Here is a 21,952-nt window from a genome sequence, read left to right as displayed (position 1 = left end):
TGCGAAGGGGCACAGCGAAGGACGACGAGTTCCAGATACGTGACGGACTGCTCACCCGCAAAGGAGCGCTCTACATGCCGGGAGATGACCTCCGCGCGAAAGTCCTGCAGCAGTTGCACGACGCGCCCAGTGCTGGACACTTTGGCAAGGAAAAGACGGCGGAATTGGTGGCCAGAGACTTTTGGTGGCCCCAGATGCGAGGGGAGGTCGCAGATTACGTCGCCAGGTGTGACACGTGCCAAAGAGCCAAACCAGTGCACAGGAAACCGGCGGGACTGCTGGAACCGCTACAGACGCCGTTCGAACCATGGGAGCAGGTGGCCCTGGACTTTGTCACAGATCTGCCCAGCTCGCGAGGCAAGACAGCGGTTCTAGTGGTCGTAGACCTGTTCACCAAGATGGCGCACTTCATCCCATGCGCGAAGGTAGCCACGGCGGAACAAACTGCCAAGCTGTTCATAGACCACGTGTTCAGGGTCCACGGCTTGCCACGGTCCATCCTGTCTGACAGGGGGCACCAGTTCATCTCGAGTTTCTGGCGGAAGCTCCTGGGCATCCTGAACGTCAAGATCAACTTAGCGTCGGCGCGACACCCGCAGACCAATGGGCAGGCGGAGAGGGTCAACGCCATCATGCAGCAGTATCTACGATGCTACGCGAATCAACAGCCCTCGACCTGGGTGGACTACCTGCCGCTGGCCGAGTTTGCCTACAACAACACGAAGCACGGGTCCACAGGGGTGACACCGTTCTTCGCCAACAATGGGCGGCATCCCAGAACTTTCCCGGGGTTTGAGAAGACGGGGGAGGGGGAGTCACGAGGGGGAGCTGAGCACTTGGCAGCAGAGTTACAGGAGGTACATGAGCAGCTCAGGAGGCATTTGGAACTAGCCAAACACGCCTACAAAGTGCAGGCAGACATGCACAGGAGGGTAGGGGAAGACATCCAGGTGGGGGACTGGGTATGGCTACCGGCCCAGGCAGTGCCGGCCAAATCGTTAGCCAAACAGAAGCTAGGACACAAGCAGTTGGGGCCTTACCAAGTGGAGGCACAAATCAATCCAGTAGCTTTCAGGTTGGCGCTTCCGGAGGGTTCCAGGATGCACCCGGTCTTTCATAGGTCGGTGCTCACACCCTACAAGGCACCACACAGGTTTCAGGCACAAGGGTCAGCACCAGCCCCAAGCAGAAAATCACCTGAGCGAGGGGAGTCACAGAGGGTGACACCAATCAACGAGGTCACGGAGATTTTGGACTCCAGATGGGGGGAAGAGGGAGTAGAATATTTCCTCGCCAGGGAGGGTACCCCGGCTAGTGCCAACAGATGGGTACCGGACTATGCCCTGGAAGAGAACTATCTCAAGGACGAGTTTCATGCACTCTTCCCCCAAAAACCCATGCCAGCTGATTTTTTCGACGACTGGCTTTTCACACCCACACTTTCCACCAGCACGTTCCAAGGGTTCTCGTCGGACGAGGAGGCGGAGCCGGGATGGAGCACGCCGAGGGGGTCTTGTTCGGGGGTCGACACTGACCGCTCCTATTGGTGGGACGATCAACCGGAGGAGCAATGGAGGCGGAAATGGTTGAAGGGACCTTGGCACGCAGAGTCACCCGAGGTATCGGAGGGTGGGACTAACATGGACGAGTGGGGTGAGGAACAGGGGTTTGAGCACGAATGCACAGAGATGGAAGAGGAGGAGATAGACGTCGATGAACACAGTAAGGACTGGCTGGAGCCAGCGAGAGGACTGCACGACAGGGGCAACGAACAGTATCCAGCTCTCGCCCCCGACGCACTGGAGCGCCCGGAACCCACGCCCGGAGAGGGGGAGGGGGGAAGGGGGGGCTTCGAGGGGAGGATATATGTCATGGGCTCAGGGACTGAGCCACAGGGGAAGGAGGAGATGGAGAGCGAAGGGGAACAATCTGAGGGGAGTTCAGGAGGGTATGCCAGTGATCAGAGAGATTCCATGAGTCTCTCCAGCGAATCAGAGGATTCCCAGAAAGGGGCCCCCAAAGGCAGGGCAAGGGGGGCCAGTGGGGAGTCTCCAAGCGGCAGCTGGAAATCAGGGGTAGCTTCCCCACCAGAGCGTAGCGGGGGGGAAGAATCCCAAGGGTTAAAACAAAAGCCTCCTGCAGAAGGAGAGAGTGAGGCTGGACTGACCACGCCTCCGTCAGAGAGTGGAGGGGCGGAGGGAAGAGCAGGTCCGGCCAGCCTCCCTGAAGGAGAAAGCAGTGGGGGGAGCAGTGTAGCCGTTAGGAGGAAAGTAGGCAGCTGGGCGCGCGCGCCAAGTTCAAATGTGGAGGCGCGCGGGCCAGCAGAAAACCCGGATTGGGAGCCAGGTCCTAAAGCCCGCCGGAGGGGTGGGGAGGAGTCAGAAGAATCCGCCTCCGAAGAGAGTAGGAAGGAGGTAACCCCAGAGGGCAGGAGGACCCGGAGGAGAAAGGAGCAAAAGGAGGAGAGGGAAAGGTGGAGCAAAGCTCGGCTCTTGAACTGGTGTATGAGCGGGGAGGAGTCAGACGGAGCTTGGCCGGTCTAAGGACTCAGACGTAGCACTGCGCGCCATGGATGTCAAACCAACAATGAACCACAATAAAGACTTTTGTTTATAAAGAGCAACTGGCGTTGGTCCTCTGTGAGCTAGGACCTGAGGCAGCGCTGACACCATGGAATCTGACTTCGCTCTTCACAACAAGGCTTGCAGGTGCAGAAAGAGGGCTACATTGCTTTCCCAAGGTGTTTCTAAATTGCTTTTCCTTCCTCCTAGATGTCTAGTTGTTCTTCTCAAGGGAGAACTTCTCTGAGATAGCTTCTCTGAGAGCAGCTATGGAGACTGCAGAGTCTGGATGGGAGCTCTTTTATTATTTATTTTCATTTGAAGTGGGATGGAGTGGAGGCTAGATGGATCACTTTGAGGGGGGGGAGCAGGCGGAGAGCCGTGGAACGGGATTGGGAACTTCCCCCTTCCGCACTGAAATAATCCAACTGGGCACCCTAGGAATTGGCAGGGCCAACCTGCGCATGAGGCGTTGCGAGGCCATTGGCTCAAGGGGGGGCAGATCAAGGTCCATAGAGCACCATGCTTGCAGCCATGCCACTATTGTGACTACGGTCAGGCCCTTGTGAGGGTTTTGCCAACACAGCCTGCTCCTCTCCAGCCTCCTTTCCTAAAGGAGAAGCAGAGGCAGGGCTCAGGGTGTTTCTGCCACAAGCAAAAACATCCTCAGCTGGTCCTGGCAGTGGACATTAGAAATTGCTTTCGATATGGAAAAGAGTGGAATGCAGGAAAGTGGGGGGAGGGGAGTGTGTTAAAGGAAAAGGGAGGAGTTTTCCAAACTAAAATTGGGGTTGAAGACAGAGCTCTATTGAGTCACAAAAGGGGCTTCTGCCAGCCCAGTGGAATTTCTGGCTCCCCACATCCCAGCGTCTTAAAACACAAGAAGAGCTTGGGGAGTCAATTTTGTGCATAAGGTAGATGTTTGGCATGGTCTGTCCTTGATGTGAAAAGAGGATCCTTTCAATATTTACTTTGGTGAACTACAGCTCCCACAACAACAACTCTGAAGGTGCTGATAATGCCAAGGTCATAAGTTTGATCCCTTTATAGGCCAACTGCATTATTCCTGCATTGTAGGGGATGGAACTAGATCAGTGGTTCCTAATTAGCTAATTAATTACTGAGGACCCCTTATTTTTCAAAAGCCAAGCCACACACCCCCTACTTTTGAAAAATTTGTTAACTCTATGGTAGTTACCTCTGCAAAGCAAATTTTTGAGCAAAATGTGGGGAAATAAGCAAAGGATTTTAGGTATACTAAAAACAACAACACCGCCAATAAAATTTATGATATTGCCATGCAAAAATGACAAAAAAAAAATTAGTTGGAGGGAGGCAAGGGATGGGGCCACGGACCCCTGATTGGGAATAAGGGAACTAGATGGTCCTCGGTGTCCCTTCCAACTCCACAATTCTATGATCCTGTGTCTTAAAGACAAATCTTGAGGAATAGTGTGTGTGTGTTTCTGTTTGAACTTTCCCAGCCTTTGCTTTATTCTGATTTGCGCTTGCGTCCCTACTCCCCACGTGTAGAATTGCTATACCTTTGGATTTTCCTGGACATTCAAGCGTTTCCCGCATGGACACTTGTTTCCAACGGCCAAATCCCGGCGGATGGCAACCCTACCCACTTGTGCCAGATTGCCTGGCATACATTACAAGCATCTAGTCACATAGATTCTCCAGAATCCCGGGGCTAGCCCACCTGACGGGAAGAGTCCGCGACCAGAAGGAGGAGGAGTACCAGGAAGAATGGACAAAATTCAAAGATTCTTTAGCTGAATATGTCAAGATAACCTAACTGGAAAAGCTTGCAAAGATGAGATAGGCTTAGGATTTAAATATGTAAGGATAGGAATTGAGATGTTTCAAGCTAGATTAGAAAGAATGAAAGATGTGAAGTGATCAAGTTATTTATTTATTTATTTTTTGAGAAGATTGATTTTGGAAAACTGTTAAAATGAAATACAATGAAATTCAACCAGGGGGATTTGAGGAAGTCACTTAACAATGTTATCAATTACAATTACAATGTTTAATTACAATTAGGATGTTTGTTTGTTTGTTTGTCTCAAATATTTTTTGGAAAATTAATTTAAAAATCTGAAAAGAAAAACACCATAGATTATCCAGAATCCCAAGCAGCGACATTGTGAAACTTTCATAGGAATAAAAGGTAGGGGGGAAGGAGGCACAATGTCAAGCAGGCAACAGAATAAACCCGAGCACTGTGGGTCTAAAACCGGCCCCTGAATCTCTTGCTCCCCACTCTGCCCTTCTAACAAGAACATTTTTTTGCTTGCTGGATGGCTGTGTGCAATGAGAGCTCAGTCACTGAGGAAGGGTGCTGGCCCGTGGGAGAAGTATGTGCTTGGCATGCAGGCGATCCAAAAATCCATTCAAGCCCAAAATTCCAGTTCTCGTGTTTTCTGTCGAAATGGCTAATTTAAAGGGGAATAGCATGGTGCCTTCCACAGAGTCAGCCCATCGAGCCGCCTAACTCCTTAAGGGAGGACCAGAGCTCGCTGGTGATGCAGGTCCCAGAACAGTCTCCAGCATCTCCAGGTGAAACTGAAAACATCACCTGCCTGGAACCTTGTAGAGCCACTGCCAATCAGTACAGACAGTGCTGAGTTAGGTAGCGAGGATCCATCCACCATCACCCTTTGCCCGAAGCAAAGGCACATCGGGAATAGCATGGTGGGAATAGCATGGTGCCTTCCACAGAGTCAGCCCATCGAGCCGCCTAACTCCTTAAGGGAGGACCAGAGCTCGCTGGTGATGCAGGTCCCAGAACAGTCTCCAGCATCTCCAGGTGAAACTGAAAACATCACCTGCCTGGAACCTTGTAGAGCCACTGCCAATCAGTACAGACAGTGCTGAGTTAGGTAGCGAGGATCCATCCACCATCACCCTTTGCCCGAAGCAAAGGCACATCGGGAATAGCATGGTGGGAATAGCATGGTGCCTTCCACAGAGTCAGCCCATTGAGCCGCCTAACTCCTTAAGGGAGGACCAGAGCTCGCTGGTGATGCAGGTCCCAGAACAGTCTCCAGCATCTCCAGGTGAAACTGAAAACATCACCTGCCTGGAACCTTGTAGAGCCACTGCCAATCAGTACAGACAGTGCTGAGTTAGGTAGCGAGGATCCATCCACCATCACCCTTTGCCCGAAGCAAAGGCACATCGCTGGTCCAAATCTTTGAAAGATTTTCCCTGCTCACCAAGCCACCTGCCCTCCTTTATGCATTGTGGATGGCTTATCAAAGGGATCCTCACTGCAAGTCTCATCAAGGCAGACAGCTTGATGAAATCTTGGCGCCCTTTCTTTCAAAATGCTAACAGGGACAATGGCACCAGTGGACCTCTGAACTCACAGGGTGCAGCTGATTTTGGAGCCATCAATTGTACACATTTGGAATGGCCCTTGAGAAATGATAATCTGCCTATATTCAACAGTTTACCACCTTGTTGTTTGTTAAAAACTTGAATAAAAAGCATGCTTAAAATAAAACAGGAAAAATGAAATTTTGCTGGCTTCTTGGAAAAAGAATAATGCCTAATGTAGTGGTTGGGAGTTACTCGTGCGTAATCCTGCCCCGTTTGAGCATCGGATTGCCTGGTTAAACCCTCCGGACTTCACAGCCCATCTCAGCGTGGCTGCCCTTAGTCACTCGTAGAATCTGTCTGTGGGCGTTTCTTAAAGCGCTGCCAACATAAGAGTTGTTTGACGCCTAAGCGTCTCTGCCTCTCACTGCGCGGGAGTCTCCTGCGCAGGGTGGGCGTGGGCAGCGGGGTGCTTGGGCTCTCCTCACTAACTTCCAACGAAGAGTCCTGGAGCCCCTGCACCTCCCTGTCCCGTTGCTCTCCTGGATCCCTGGTGTTACACTCATTCTCTTCCCCTCTTTCCCAGCTGAGTCTCCCCCTAGCGCTGGGACCTTCTCCTGCAGAATCAGAGACCCTCTCCTTCTCCCGTGCCTCTGATGTCAGTTCCCTGACATCCACCTCCCTCCCAGGGCCCCCTTCACTCCCCCTCCTACCTGTGGGCTCTATTGTAGCCTCTGCTCTGGTCGGTGAGCCAAGAAAACCCCGGAATGAGCTGTCCTCCTCATCTGTGGGTGCGAAAACCTCTTACCACCTGCTAAGGTTCCCACCCAAGGAATGACCCTCCCAATCCGATTCTTCTTCGGATTCTGGAAACTCTCTTCCTCCTCTGTGGTACCGAATTGTTCCTCCCAGAATCGCTCTAAGGGCTGGGGCTTATCTGGGAACCGTCTGTGGAACACTTCCACCATATCCTCGTCGCCAACTGCCTCTGCGGGCACCCATGTGTTTTCCGACCAGGGCTCTCCTTCCCACGCCACCAAGTACTCCACTTGCCGACCTCGCCACCTTGAATCAACTATCTCTGCGGCCGAACTTTGGTGTTCCCTTTCTTCTACCTGTGGTGGTGGCGTGACTTCTACCTCCCGCCCCTCGAATTCCCGCCCCTCTCTGTGTGGTGAGAGTAAGGACCTGTGGAACACGGGATGTATTTTCATGTTGTCGGGCAACCTGAGCTTGAACGCCACGGGGTTTATCTGTTGTATGACTTCAAATGGCCCCAGTCGTCTGGGCTGCAACTTCTTGCACCCTCCCTTAAAGGGTAACCCTTGAGTGGACAGCCACACGCGATCCCCCACCCTTATGGTTTCCCCTTCCCTTCGGTGTTTATCTGCTTGCTTCTTGTAATTGGCTTTGGCCCTTTCTAGGTTCATCTTGAGCTGTTGATGTAACGCTTCCATTTCTTCCACAAACTGCTCAGCTGCGGGCACACTCCAGCTCTGTTCCTCATTACCCAGGAATGCCCTGGGATGACACCCACAATTGGCCAAAAATGGACTCATTCCTGTGGATACATGTTCAGCGTTATTGTACGCAAATTCTGCTAACGCTAGTTTCTCTACCCAATCATTCCGCCTCTCGCTCACGTAGCAGCGTAAGTATTGCTGGAGTACGCTGTTTGCCCTTTCCGCTTGCCCATTGGTTTCTGGGTGTCTCGCGGTCGAGAAGCTGACCTCGACTTGCAGTAATCTCATGAGCTTCCTCCAGAACCTGGAAGTAAATTGTTTTCCGCAGTCTGAGAGAACCCTCAAGGGGGCGCCATGCAGCCTGAAAATGTGTTCTACAAACAACCGTGCTGTTTCTTCCGCCGTCACCGCATGTGAACAGGCGATGAAATGGCACATTTTGGTTAGCAAGTCGACTACTACCATCACTGCTGTTTTCCCCCTCGATTTGGGCAAATCCGTCATGAAATCAATTGACACCACCTCCCAGGGTTTGTGGGTGTGGGTAAGGGTTCCAGCAAACCCGCTGGTACAGTGCGTTCCCCTTTGGCCCTCTGGCAGCGGTCACACCCTCTTACATATTCGCGTACATCTTCCCTCACCCGTGGCCACCAAAATTGTCAAGTCACCAGCATCATGGTTTTGTGTTGCCCAAAGTGCCCCGCTGTGGGGGTGTCATGTAGTTGCTTGAGTACCCTTCTTCTTAGAGCCTCCCCCGGTACGTACATCGCCCCCTGTAGTACAACACCCCTTCCTTCTCTTCGAACCCCTCTGGTGCTCCCCTCCCCTCTTGGAGTTCCCTGATTTTTGTTCGTGCGAATTCATCATCCCTAGTGAGTCCTGCCAGTTCTCTCGTGCCAACTAGAGTACCCCCACACACCCATCGGTCCTCAGGTATGACGTGTTGGGTCTCCGGCGGCCCCTCTCCTTCGAAGTACTCTGGTTTCCGCGAGAGAGCGTCTGCTCTCACGTTTTGCTCGCCTGGCACATACTGGATTTCGAAGGAAAGCTTGGAAAACTCCTGCGCCCAGCGAATCTGTCTCTGCTTGAGCACCCGTGCTGTCCGCCAATATTCCAAGTTCTTGTGATCCGTGCAGACCTAGATCTTGTGCTGCGCCCCTATCAGCAAATGGCGCCACCGACGAAAGGCGGCGTAAATTGCTAGCAGTTCTCGGTCGTACACGGTGTAGTTTGGTTCCGACTTGCTCAGCTTCCTCGAGAAAAAGGCGCACGGTTTCCATTCTTGCTTGTTCAGTCCTGGCTGCAACAGAACCGCCCCGATGGCTCTGTCTGACGCGTCCGTCTCCAACCTCAGTGGTTTCTCCAAATCCACATGTAGTAATTGTTCTTCCGACGCGAATGCCTTCTTCAATCTTTCAAAGGATTGCTGGGCTTCCTCCGTCCACACAAACTTTCTTTTACTACTGAGACAGTCCGTGATTGGCGCCGTCAAGTGTTCAAAGTTCTTGATGAACTTCCTGTAGAAATTGCCAAAACCTAGGAACCTCTGCACATCCTTTCGTGTCTTTGGGGTTTTCCACTCCAATACTGCTTGCACCTTGCTTGGGTCCATCGCTAAGCCTTTGTCAGATAACTTGTACCCCAGGAACTCCACCTCTCGGGCATGAAACTGACATTTTTCTAGCTTGACCCACAACTGGTGTTTCTGCAAGCGTTGTAGCACTTCCCTGACATCTCTCACATGTTGCTCCTCATTTTCTGAATATATCAAGACGTCGTCCAGGAATGCTACACAGTTCTTGTAAAGCAGAGACCCCAACACGTGGTGCATGAACGCTTGAAAACAGGCGGAGCCTGACTGAAATCCGAAAGGCATAACGAGATATTCAAAGGCCCCCAGGGGTGTGAACATGGTGGTCTTCCATTCATCTCCCTCTCTCATTCGGATTAAGTTGTAAGCCCCCCTAAGGTCTAGCTTGGTGAAAATCTTTCCCTTCCTCACTCTCGTCAGAATGTCGTCAATTCTGGGCATAGGGAAAGTCACAGGTTCTGACACCAAATTTACCCCCCTGAAGTCCACTACAAGCCTCGGTTTATCAGTGCCCTTTTTGTCCACAAAAAATACTGGACTACCCCCCACTGCCTTTGACTCTCTTATAAACCCTCTCTTTAGGTTCTTGTCGATAAAGTCCCGTAACTCCTTCATCTCTCTGTCTGACATGGCATACAGCTTACCCACCGGCAGCTGCGCCCCAGGGAGCAAATTGATCTGGCAATCGAACGGCCTGTGGGGGGGGGGGCAGTCTATCTGCCTCCTTTTCACTAAAAACCTCCTTCAGATCAGCATATTGCGGTGGCACCTTCCCTTTCCCCTCCACTGCAGTGCTTGCCACTCTGGCTACGCTTATCCTTGGCGTTTCCCCTCCTAGGCAGTGCTGCAGGCATTAGTCAGACCCAAAGCTGACTGTCCGCTGATGCCATGCCACCACTGGATCATGTTGCGCTAGCCAGCTCATCCCTAATATTATTGGGGGGCCCGCTAATGAGGCAACGTGGAAGGCAATTGTCTCTGAGTGCCTAGACACTCTCATTCTCATCGGTGGGGTCTGGTGGGTAACTTCCCCCCCAATCAGTTCCCTCCCATCAATGGTGGTGACTTGCAGAGGTGCATCCAAAGGTAGCAGGTGAAGCTGATGCTCTAAGGCAAAGTCCCTGCTAAAAAAGTTGCATGAGCTTCCTGAGTCCAGCATACCCTGAACCTTCACTGGGTGCCCATTTGGGAGTTCAAGCACCACCTCAATGGCAATTGCTGCTCTTGGAGAATCTGGTTTGGGCACATTCATTGGTTGTTGGCTCGGCTGCTGTGCCCGCTGATTGGCAGCCAAGCGTTTCCGTTTCCCTGCTCCGGAGTCTGGGGTTCCTCCTCCTCGCCCCCCACGGCCCCCACCATTCCTTGCCAGGCCTTTCTTTGTGGGCAGACTCTGGCAAAATGTCCTGGCCGTTGGCAAAGGAAACATTTCTTGGTCGTTTTTACATCCTTTCCCTCCTTTTTGTGACTCTCGCTGGGGTTTGAAACTTCCTGGGCGCGCGCACCGCCTATTTCCATTGGCTCCTCCGGCAGGGAAGGCTGCCTAGGTATTCTAGGAATGCGGTAGTCATGACAACGCTGCTCTCTCCCTTCCCGCCTCTCTTGAGCCCGCGCTTCCTGTCTTACGCCAATCACAAGGGCTGCCTTGGTCAGCTGATCCATAGACTGTGGGCGGGGTGCGCGCGAAAGCTCATCTTTGACCGTTGGTGACAACCCCTCCTCAAATAGCATTTGTATGGGTTCCGAGTCCAGCTGCCACCCCAGGCGATGAACGATCATGGCAAAACGTGACCAATAGTCTCTAACTGACCCTTCTCCCTGCTTACAGCTCAGCAGTTCCCGTTTGGTCACACTCTGTTGCACATCGCTACTGAACATAGCGTCCATCGCCTGAAAGAATTTCGATAGATCCTCCATGGCGTCATTCTGCGTCGCCATAAGCGGTCGAATCCACTCTCTCGCCCCGTCCTGCAAGTGCCCCACAATATAAGCAACTTTGGCTGCGTCATTTTCAAAATCGTTTTGCTGCAGCTTCAAGGCATATTCTATTTCTGTTCTAAACGCCCCATACTCTTGAGGCTTTCCCCCAAACTTGTGCACCAGTCTCGGTACCTTCCTCGCTATGGGGGTGGGTTTCCCCTGAGCATCCAGTGACTGTCGTTTGTCCAGCTTCGCCGTCAGGATGGCTATGTGCTCTTCCAAGTCGCGGTTTCTCTCCTCCAGCGATTGGCCTCCAACCGCCCCTCCCGTGGCTCCGACTTCTCCGGTCTTACTCATGATGCCCCCTTCTGCTTGTTGCGCACGAGCAACTTTCAGAGACAGACAGATTGCTGTAGTGGTTGGGAGTTACTCGTGCGTAATCCTGCCCCGTTTGAGCATCGGATTGCCTGGTTAAACCCTCCGGACTGCACAGCCCATCTCAGCGTGGCTGCCCTTAGTCACTCGTAGAATCTGTCTGTGGGCGTGGTGGGCGTGGGCAGCGGGGTGCTTGGGCTCTCCTCACTAACTTCCAACGAAGAGTCCTGGAGCCCCTGCACCTCCCTGTCCCGTTGCTCTCCTGGATCCCTGGTGTTACACTCATTCTCTTCCCCTCTTTCCCAGCTGAGTCTCCCCCTAGCGCTGGGACCTTCTCCTGCAGAATCAGAGACCCTCTCCTTCTCCCGTGCTCTGATGTCAGTTCCCTGACACCTAATTATTTGTATCTGCTTTTAAATGTTGTTTCTCTTCTCTTTGTAATGAGTTTTACTGGGTCTGTGGTCATTTTAAGTTATAATAATATAATAATAATAATTTATTATTTATACCCCGCCCATCTGGCTGGGTTTCCCCAGCCACTCTGGGCGGCTTCCAAAAGAATATTAAAATACTATGATACATCAAACATTAAAAGCTTCCCTACCTTCTTACTCGGTTAACAAGGGACGCGGGTGGCGCTGTGGGTTAAAGCCTCAGCGCCTAGGGCTTGCCGATCGAAAGGTCGGCAGTTCGAATCCCCGCGGCGGGGTGCGCTCCCGTCGTTCGGTCCCAGCGCCTGCCAACCTAGCAGTTCGAAAGCACCCCCGGGTGCAAGTAGATAAATAGGTACCGCTTACCAGCGGGAAGGTAAACGGCGTTCCGTGTGCTGCGCTGGCTCGCCAGATGCAGCTTTGTCACGCTGGCCACGTGACCCGGAAGTGTCTCCGGACAGCGCTGGCCCCCGGCCAATAGATGTGAGATGGGCGCACAAACCCCAGAGTCTGTGAAGACTGGCCCGTTCGGGCAGGGGTACCTTTACCTTTACCTTTACCTTCTTACCTTCACTAAAATATATAAATCTACTCGACTGGAAACTTTTATTATCCAAATTCAAACCCACTTTTCTTTCTTATAATGTCCTCCATGGAAATTAGATGAGCAAATGGATAGCAAAATTCCTGGAGTGGGGAGGAGGGTTCAATGTTCTAATAGATTAGATATGGACAGTCCTTCAGTACAGCAAAACTTGACACTTTGAAAGCTTTGAGTCATTTCCAAAAGGACTTCACCCACTATTTAGGGGGGAAGTATGTCAGAACTGACCTTCTGCAGTACTGATTCCACATTCTTGGACTCCTAATCTTACACGTAAGTTAGAGCTGGAACCATCTCAGGCCCTAAGGCCGAAACTACTTGGACCCGTGCTTTCCAGGCACGTTGACAGGAGGGATGAGTCCAGCATTGCATTGTTTTGTCGTATTTTCAGTAACAACTATTTATTACAGATGTTTACAGAAAATTAATCTAAAACCTCTGCTTGTAAGAGGCTATGTGCATTTGAAGAAGCCCATCATAATCTTTACATGTTTAATAAAGAAAACCCACATTGCGTGAAATGTATGTTTAGAACACAGGTGGCGTCATGTCCCCATTTGTTGTCTTAGTTTCTCCATCAATGCACCACCCACAATTTGCCATCATATTAGCATCAGGTGTTTTCCAGGCCAGTGAATGTCAGCAACCCCTTCTTCTAAAGCTGCTTCCCCAGTTTCATCCCAAATAGAAAGAAATGCCATTTGGTAGCCCATTGAGAAGCTTTGGGAAGTAATGAAATACACTTCTGAAAGTTATTTATGGATGCACAAGGTCACCACAACTTTGCTTAAGGTGAATGGAAAGGAACATTTCCCCAGGCGGCACACCACTGTCCCCAAATCTCGTCCGCTGCTTGGTCATTTCAACAGATTGTGTGTCTTAGTAAGATTTTGTACATTTCAGAAAGCTTTCCCTTGCCTACAAATGAATTGCATGATTTTTCAAAAACTTATTAATGCTTTTACTTCTGGTGTGGTAAAAAATTGCAGAATCTGGCTATCATTTAAAGCAGTGTAAGATGCTTTTTTACATTTCCCCTCACATTTGGTGACTAGGTAGGGATATGGAGTTTTGTGTGGTTTTTTTAAGAGTTCCTAAGGAGTCCTGCTGCTTCCGAGTTTTTTTTTTTTTGGGGGGGGTTGTTGTTGTTTACAAAAAGGTAATCCAGTTGTAACCTTTTTCTGGGTACAATTCTGTACATTCTGGTACTACCTGTTCACTCATGGTCCCTCCAAATCCCTTTGTTTCCTTTAGCAATGTGTCCTTGTGTATCTATCTGCATAAGCTTTTCAAAGCCTGCTACCTTTGCTTACAGAATTTCCCCTTAGGGGCGCTTTGAACATGTCCCGTAATACATGTGGATAATAGGAATCGCCTTCGTTAATTTCAAAAGCCATTTTATTTCTTCCATGATTTTCCTCTGTTGTTAATTTATTTTGTAAAAGCAAGTGGGGTTTAGTCACCAGAGAGGTGGATTCTGTGGTTTTGCTCAATAGGTCATGGTCATTTCAAGAGCCATAGGGCCTGAGATGGTTCCAGCTCTAACTTACGTGTAAGATTAGGAGTCCAAGAATGTGGAATCAGTACTGCAGAAGGTCAGTTCTGACATACTTCCCCCCTAAATAGTGGGTGAAGTCCTTTTGGAAAGGACTCAAAGCTTTCAAAGTGTCAAGTTTTGCTGTACTGAAGGACTGTCCATATCTAATCTATTAGAACATTGAACCCTCCTCCCCACTCCAGGAATTTTGCTATCCATTTGCTCATCTAATTTCCATGGAGGACATTATAAGAAAGAAAAGTGGGTTTGAATTTGGATAATAAAAGTTTCCAGTCGAGTAGATTTATATATTTTAGTGAAGGTAAGAAGGTAGGGAAGCTTTTAATGTTTGATGTATCATAGTATTTTAATATTCTTTTGGAAGCCGCCCAGAGTGGCTGGGGAAACCCAGCCAGATGGGCGGGGTATAAATAATAAATTATTATTATTATATTATTATAACTTAAAATGACCACAGACCCAGTAAAACTCATTACAAAGAGAAGAGAAACAACATTTAAAAGCAGATACAAATAATTAGGTGTCAGGGAACTGACATCAGAGCACGGGAGAAGGAGAGGGTCTCTGATTCTGCAGGAGAAGGTCCCAGCGCTAGGGGGAGACTCAGCTGGGAAAGAGGGGAAGAGAATGAGTGTAACACCAGGGATCCAGGAGAGCAACGGGACAGGGAGGTGCAGGGGCTCCAGGACTCTTCGTTGGAAGTTAGTGAGGAGAGCCCAAGCACCCCGCTGCCCACGCCCACCACGCCCACAGACAGATTCTACGAGTGACTAAGGGCAGCCACGCTGAGATGGGCTGTGCAGTCCGGAGGGTTTAACCAGGCAATCCGATGCTCAAACGGGGCAGGATTACGCACGAGTAACTCCCAACCACTACAGCAATCTGTCTGTCTCTGAAAGTTGCTCGTGCGCAACAAGCAGAAGGGGGCATCATGAGTAAGACCGGAGAAGTCGGAGCCACGGGAGGGGCGGTTGGAGGCCAATCGCTGGAGGAGAAAAACCGCGACTTGGAAGAGCACATAGCCATCCTGACGGCGAAGCTGGACAAACGACAGTCACTGGATGCTCAGGGGAAACCCACCCCCATAGCGAGGAAGGTACCGAGACTGGTGCACAAGTTTGGAGGAAAGCCTCAAGAGTATGGGGTGTTTAGAACAGAAATAGAATATGCCTTGAAGCTGCAGCAAAACGATTTTGAAAATGACGCAGCCAAAGTTGCTTATATTGTGGGGCACTTGCAGGACGGGGCGAGAGAGTGGATTCGACCGCTTATGGCGACGCAGAATGACGCCATGGAGGATCTATCGAAATTCTTTCAGGCGATGGACGCTATGTTCAGTAGCGATGTGCAACAGAGTGTGACCAAACGGGAACTGCTGAGCTGTAAGCAGGGAGAAGGGTCAGTTAGAGACTATTGGTCACGTTTTGCCATGATCGTTCATCGCCTGGGGTGGCAGCTGGACTCGGAACCCATACAAATGCTATTTGAGGAGGGGTTGTCACCAACGGTCAAAGATGAGCTTTCGCGCGCACCCCGCCCACAGTCTATGGATCAGCTGACCAAGGCAGCCCTTGCGATTGGCGTAAGACAGGAAGCGCGGGCTCAAGAGAGGCGGGAAGGGAGAGAGCAGCGTTGTCATGACTACCGCATTCCTAGAATACCTAGGCAGCCTTCCCTGCCGGAGGAGCCAATGGAAATAGGCGGTGCGCGCGCCCAGGAAGTTTCAAACCCTAGCGAGAGTCATAAAAAGGAGGGAAAGGATGTAAAAACGACCAAGAAATGTTTCCTTTGCCAACGGCCAGGACATTTTGCCAGAGTCTGCCCACAAAGAAAGGCCTGGCAAGGAATGGTGGGGGCCGTGGGGGGCGAGGAGGAGGAACCCCAGACTCCGGAGCAGGGAAACGGAAACGCTTGGCTGCCAATCAGCGGGCACAGCAGCCGAGCCAACAACCAATGAATGTGCCCAAACCAGATTCTCCAAGAGCAGCAATTGCCATTGAGGTGGTGCTTGAACTCCCAAATGGGCACCCAGTGAAGGTTCAGGGTATGCTGGACTCAGGAAGCTCATGCAACTTTTTTAGCAGGGACTTTGCCTTAGAGCATCAGCTTCACCTGCTACCTTTGGATGCACCTCTGCAAGTCACCACCATTGATGGGAGGGAACTGATTGGGGGGGAAGTTACCCACCAGACCCCACCGATGAGAATGAGAGTGTCTAGGCACTCAGAGACAATTGCCTTCCACGTTGCCTCATTAGCGGGTCCCCCAATAATATAAGGGATGAGCTGGCTAGCGCAACATGATCCGGTGGTGGCATGGCATCAGAGGACCGTCAGCTTTGGGTCTGACTACTGCCTGCAGCACTGCCTAGGCGGGGAAACGCCAAGGATGAGCGTTGCCAGAGTGGCAAGCACTGCAGTGGAGGGTAAAGGAAAGGTGCCACCGCAATATGCTGATCTGAAGGAGGTTTTTAGTGAAAAGGAGGCAGATAGACTGCCACCCCACAGGCCGTTCGATTGCCAGATCAATTTGCTCCCTGGGGCGCAGCTGCCGGTGGGTAAGCTGTATGCCATGTCAGACAGGGAGATGAAGGAGTTACGGGACTTTATCGACAAGAACCTAAAGAGGGGGTTTATAAGAGAGTCAAAGGCAGTGGGGGGCAGTCGAGTATTTTTTGTGGACAAAAAGGACACTGATAAACCGAGGCTGGTCGTGGACTTCAGGGGGGTAAATTTGGTGTCAGAACCTGTGACTTTCCCTATGCCCAGAATTGACGACATTCTGACGAGAGTGAGGAAGGGAAAGATTTTCACCAAGCTAGACCTTAGGGGGGCTTACAACTTAATCCGAATGAGAGAGGGAGATGAGTGGAAGACCACCATGTTCACACCCCTGGGGGCCTTTGTTTATCTCGTTATGCCTTTCGGATTACAGTCAGGCTCCGCCTGTTTTCAAGCGTTCATGCACCACGTGTTGGGGTCTCTGCTTTACAAGAACTGTGTAGCATTCCTGGACGACGTCTTGATATATTCAGAAAATGAGGAGCAACATGTGAGAGATGTCAGGGAAGTGCTACAACGCTTGCAGAAACACCAGTTGTGGGTCAAGCTAGAAAAATGTCAGTTTCATGCCCGAGAGGTGGAGTTCCTGGGGTACAAGTTATCTGACAAAGGCTTAGCGATGGACCCAAGCAAGGTGCAAGCAGTATTGGAGTGGAAAACCCCAAAGACACGAAAGGATGTGCAGAGGTTCCTAGGTTTTGGCAATTTCTACAGGAAGTTCATCAAGAACTTTGAACACTTGACGGCGCCAATCACGGACTGTCTCAGTAGTAAAAGAAAGTTTGTGTGGACGGAGGAAGCCCAGCAATCCTTTGAAAGATTGAAGAAGGCATTCGCGTCGGAAGAACAATTACTACATGTGGATTTGGAGAAACCACTGAGGTTGGAGACGGACGCGTCAGACAGAGCCATCGGGGCGGTTCTGTTGCAGCCAGGACTGAACAAGCAAGAATGGAAACCGTGCGCCTTTTTCTCGAGGAAGCTGAGCAAGTCGGAACCAAACTACACCGTGTACGACCGAGAACTGCTAGCAATTTACGCCGCCTTTCGTCGGTGGCGCCATTTGCTGATAGGGGCGCAGCACAAGATCTAGGTCTGCACGGATCACAAGAACTTGGAATATTGGCGGACAGCACGGGTGCTCAAGCAGAGACAGATTCGCTGGGCGCAGGAGTTTTCCAAGCTTTCCTTCGAAATCCAGTATGTGCCAGGCGAGCAAAACGTGAGAGCAGACGCTCTCTCGCGGAAACCAGAGTACTTCGAAGGAGAGGGGCCGCCGGAGACCCGACACGTCATACCTGAGGACCGATGGGTGTGTGGGGGTACTCTAGTTGGCACGAGAGAACTGGCAGGACTCACTAGGGACGATGAATTCGCACGAACAAAAATCAGGGAACTCCAAGAGGGGAGGGGAGCACCAGAGGGGTTCGAAGAGAAGGAAGGGGTGTTGTACTACAGGGGGGTGATGTACGTACCGGGGGAGGCTCTAAGAAGAAGGGTACTCAAGCAACTACATGACACCCCCACAGCGGGGCACTTTGGGCAACACAAAACCATGATGCTGGTGACTTGACAATTTTGGTGGCCACGGGTGAGGGAAGATGTACGCGAATATGTAAGAGGGTGTGACCGCTGCCAGAGGGCCAAAGGGGAACGCACTGTACCAGCGGGTTTGCTGGAACCCTTACCCACACCCACAAACCCTGGGAGGTGGTGTCAATTGATTTCATGACGGATTTGCCCAAATCGAGGGGGAAAACAGCAGTGATGGTAGTAGTCGACTTGCTAACCAAAATGTGCCATTTCATCGCCTGTTCACATGCGGTGACGGCGGAAGAAACAGCACGGTTGTTTGTAGAACACATTTTCAGGCTGCATGGCGCCCCCTTGAGGGTTCTCTCAGACCGCGGAAAACAATTTACTTCCAGGTTCTGGAGGAAGCTCATGAGACTACTGCAAGTCGAGGTCAGCTTCTCGACCGCGAGACACCCAGAAACCAATGGGCAAGCGGAAAGGGCAAACAGCGTACTCCAGCAATACTTACGCTGCTACGTGAGCCAGATGAGGCCCAATCGTCTTCTCAATCCGGCCCATGGACGGTCCAGGAATCAGTGTGTTTTCACCTGAGTAGAATGTGTCCTTTCATTTAAAATGCATCTCTGGGTTCTTGGTGGGGCATAGGAATTCGTTCATTTCCCCCCACCCCCCAAAATATAGTCTGGCCCCCCACATGCGGTGAGGGATGGTGGACCAGCCCACGGCTGAAAAAGGTTGCTGACCCCTGGCCTTGAGCCTCCTCAGGACTGGCACAGGGGCTGTGCATTTCAGGGTGCCAGCCAAGGCCCGTGCCCCAGTACTGATTGCTGATTCTACTGAGTCCATCAGTATATTGTTGTGAACTGACCTGGCATTTTTAATGAAGTGCAATATAGGCTTGTCTTACATCTTTAACAACAATAACAACAACACAGTAAATTGCACAGAAGAATTCCATGTTGCCTGTGGGAGCGGCTGAGTAGACCTCTTTGCAGCTGCATGATCCATGCATTTGATCTATAAGCAACTGGTAAATCTTCATAATTGGTTCTGGCTTCGTGTAGGAGATTGAACGCATTCTTCTATTTCTCAGCCCTGTATTCCACCCCCACCCCCCTCCTCCTATACTTGGACGGTGCCGACTACTCATCTCTAAAGCGTGAAATGTTTATGAGTACTGCAGATCTAGTCTCAGACGTCAAACCTCTACCCCAAAGATGGGGGAGCCTGTGACCTTCTAGATCATACATTTATTTTGACTAATATATGCTGAAGTGAACAAATGTTTTGTCTGAAACCCTTGAGAGCTTCTGTGGGCCGCCCTAGAGAACACTGGGCTAGAGGGATCATGGGGATGACTTGTTCCATAACAGCAGATGGCATGCAGAAATTTAAGCTGTAGCATTCTCCTGGCATGGAGGCAAAGTGATGTAAACTATCTAGCTATCTAGCTAGCTATGGCTTGCTGGAAAGTGCATGCACTCCTCTTAGCCAAAGCCCCAATAATTGCAAGCGTGGAGCCACACAAACACGCCTTATCTCAACACTGTCTTGGGGGAAACTCACGATGCTGAAAAATTCATGTGCTCAATTTCTGCACATTGAGACAGGAGCTGAAGAAAACAGTTAGCTTAAAGCACACACAGAGTAGGGGGGCTCATAAAAAAATGTTTATTTGGGAGGGGGTGGATTGATGTTTGCTCCAATGTGCAGAAATTGAGCACATGAATTTTTCAGCATCGTGAGTTTCCCCCAAGACAGTGTTGAGATAAGGCGTGTTTGTGTGGCTCCACACTTGCAATTATTGGGGCTTTGGCTAAGAGGAGTGCATGCACTTTCCAGCAAGCCATAGCTAGCTAGATAGCTAGATAGTTTACATCACTTTGCCTCCATGCCAGGAGAATGCTACAGCTTAAATTTCTGCATGCCATCTGCTGTTATGGAACAAGTCATCCCCATGATCCCTCTAGCCCAGTGTTCTCTAGGGCGGCCCACAGAAGCTCTCAAGGGTTTCAGACAAAACATTTGTTCACTTCAGCATATATTAGTCAAAATAAATGTATGATCTAGAAGGTCACAGGCTCCCCCATCTTTGGGGTAGAGGTTTGACGTCTGAGACTAGATCTGCAGTACTCATAAACATTTCACGCTTTAGAGATGAGTAGTCGGCACCGTCCAAGTATAGGAGGAGGGGGGTGGGGGTGGAATACAGGGCTGAGAAATAGAAGAATGTGTTCAATCTCCTACACGAAGCCAGAACCAATTATGAAGATTTACCAGTTGCTTATAGATCAAATGCATGGATCATGCAGCTGCAAAGAGGTCTACTCAGCCGCTCCCACAGGCAACATGGAATTCTTCTGTGCAATTTACTGTGTTGTTGTTATTGTTGTTGAAGATGTAAGACAAGCCTATATTGCACTTCATTAAAAATGCCAGGTCAGTTCACAACAATATACTGATGGACTCAGTAGAATCAGCAATCAGTACTGGGGCACGGGCCTTGGCTGGCACCCTGAAATGCACAGCCCCTGTGCCAGTCCTGAGGAGGCTCAAGGCCAGGGGTCAGCAACCTTTTTCAGCCGTGGGCTGGTCCACCATCCCTCACCGCATGTGGGGGGCCAGACTATATTTTGGGGGGTGGGGGGAAATGAACGAATTCCTATGCCCCACCAAGAACCCAGAGATGCATTTTAAATGAAAGGACACATTCTACTCATGGAAAAACACACTGATTCCCGGACTCTCCGTGGGGCGGATTGAGAAGACGATTGGGCCTCATCTGGCCCCCGGGCCTTAGATTGCCTAGCCCTGCTCAAGGCAATCACTTTCTGCACTTCACGTTAACGCAGAAGACGGCCCAGTTGTGCTCAGATGCTCAAAATTCCCTTTTCACCTTTGAATCTTTGGAGGGTCTGTTTCAGTTGGCATCGGGACAGCTCACCTAGCAGTGCAGCTGCCTTTATTGCAGAGGCAGAAAGTTTCCTTCCTTTCATATTCAGGATTTCTGTACTCACATAGAAATAATAAAATGGTTTCTGCTGTTTGTTAAAAGTCATGAATGAACTCTCACAACTCGTTGATAAGGTAGCTTGCTTGTGTTTTGAGAAATCGTATAAGAGGAGCATTCATAGGAAGTTGCACTTGACAGAGTCAATCTAGCCTAGCACTGCCTACAATGACTGGCAGCAGCGCTGCAGGGTTTTCAAACAGGGGACAGTCCCAGCCCTGTCTGGTGGAGATCCTGGACTGAACCTGGGATCTCCTGCATGCAAAGCAAGGCCTCCCTCAACTCAGGAGGCATGAGTTCTCTACTGTATTTCAACAAATGCTTGGGCCAGAAAATGTATGAACATTGCCAGAAAATGTATGAACCGGTTTGTGATAAAAAGTGATTCATAAAGCTGCAAACAGCAAGTGTCCCAAAGTTAGGGAGAAAACATCGGAACTAAAGAGGGGGGGGGGAGATTAGTTTGTGGGAGTCATAGCCACGGTAAAGGCTTGTAATATTGCAGGGTGCCCCCTGACCTCGGCTGACCAGCACTCTGAGCTTTACAATGTATTGGAATGCATTGACCTTATAAGGAGTTATGTTCCCCCCTCTGGGCAGTGTAACCCTATATGGTTTGTGGGTGGGTTAAAGCCAGGACCGGGTGAGGTAACGTGAGACATTGGAATGCAGCCATGCGGCTGGGAAGAGACAAAGAGTAATAAAAGGACTGGAGGGAGAGGAGAAGTCTGAATTGAGCTGCCCTCCGTCCATGGAAATACAGCTGTCTCACAGTGTCCTTTTTTTATGCTAAAAAGCACCATTTGTAACGGCTGGCTCCGACAAGTGGTGCCCCGTGTGAGGCTAACTTAAAAGAAGAGGCAACTTAAAGAAAAGAGGCAACTTAAAGCAAACAGTCTGAGGCAGACTAAGAGGATTTTAAAAGAAACTGTGAGAGGTTTTTCGATCCAAGCAGTGGCTATCATCGGCTCACCACACCCGGCAAAGGGTTGCACAGCGCTGAAGCATCTTAGGATCC

At 50.5% G+C, this 21,952-nt stretch overlaps 1 protein-coding gene across 1 annotated transcript in view; it reads left to right on the top strand.

Moving 5' to 3' along the window:
• LOC309523273 (uncharacterized protein) overlaps window positions 1–21,952 on the top strand; it is a gene marked incomplete at its 5' end in the record, with an annotated part of 479,716 nt that overhangs the window by 55,778 nt on the left and 401,986 nt on the right. The window lies entirely within an intron of this gene.

This window comes from Podarcis vaucheri (assembly GCF_965113315.1).
Source record: "Podarcis vaucheri genome assembly, chromosome: W".
Taxonomy (NCBI): Eukaryota; Metazoa; Chordata; class Lepidosauria; order Squamata; family Lacertidae; genus Podarcis; species Podarcis vaucheri.
The sequence above is the reverse complement of the archived record's forward strand: the minus strand, read 5'-3'. Positions and strand labels throughout refer to the sequence as shown.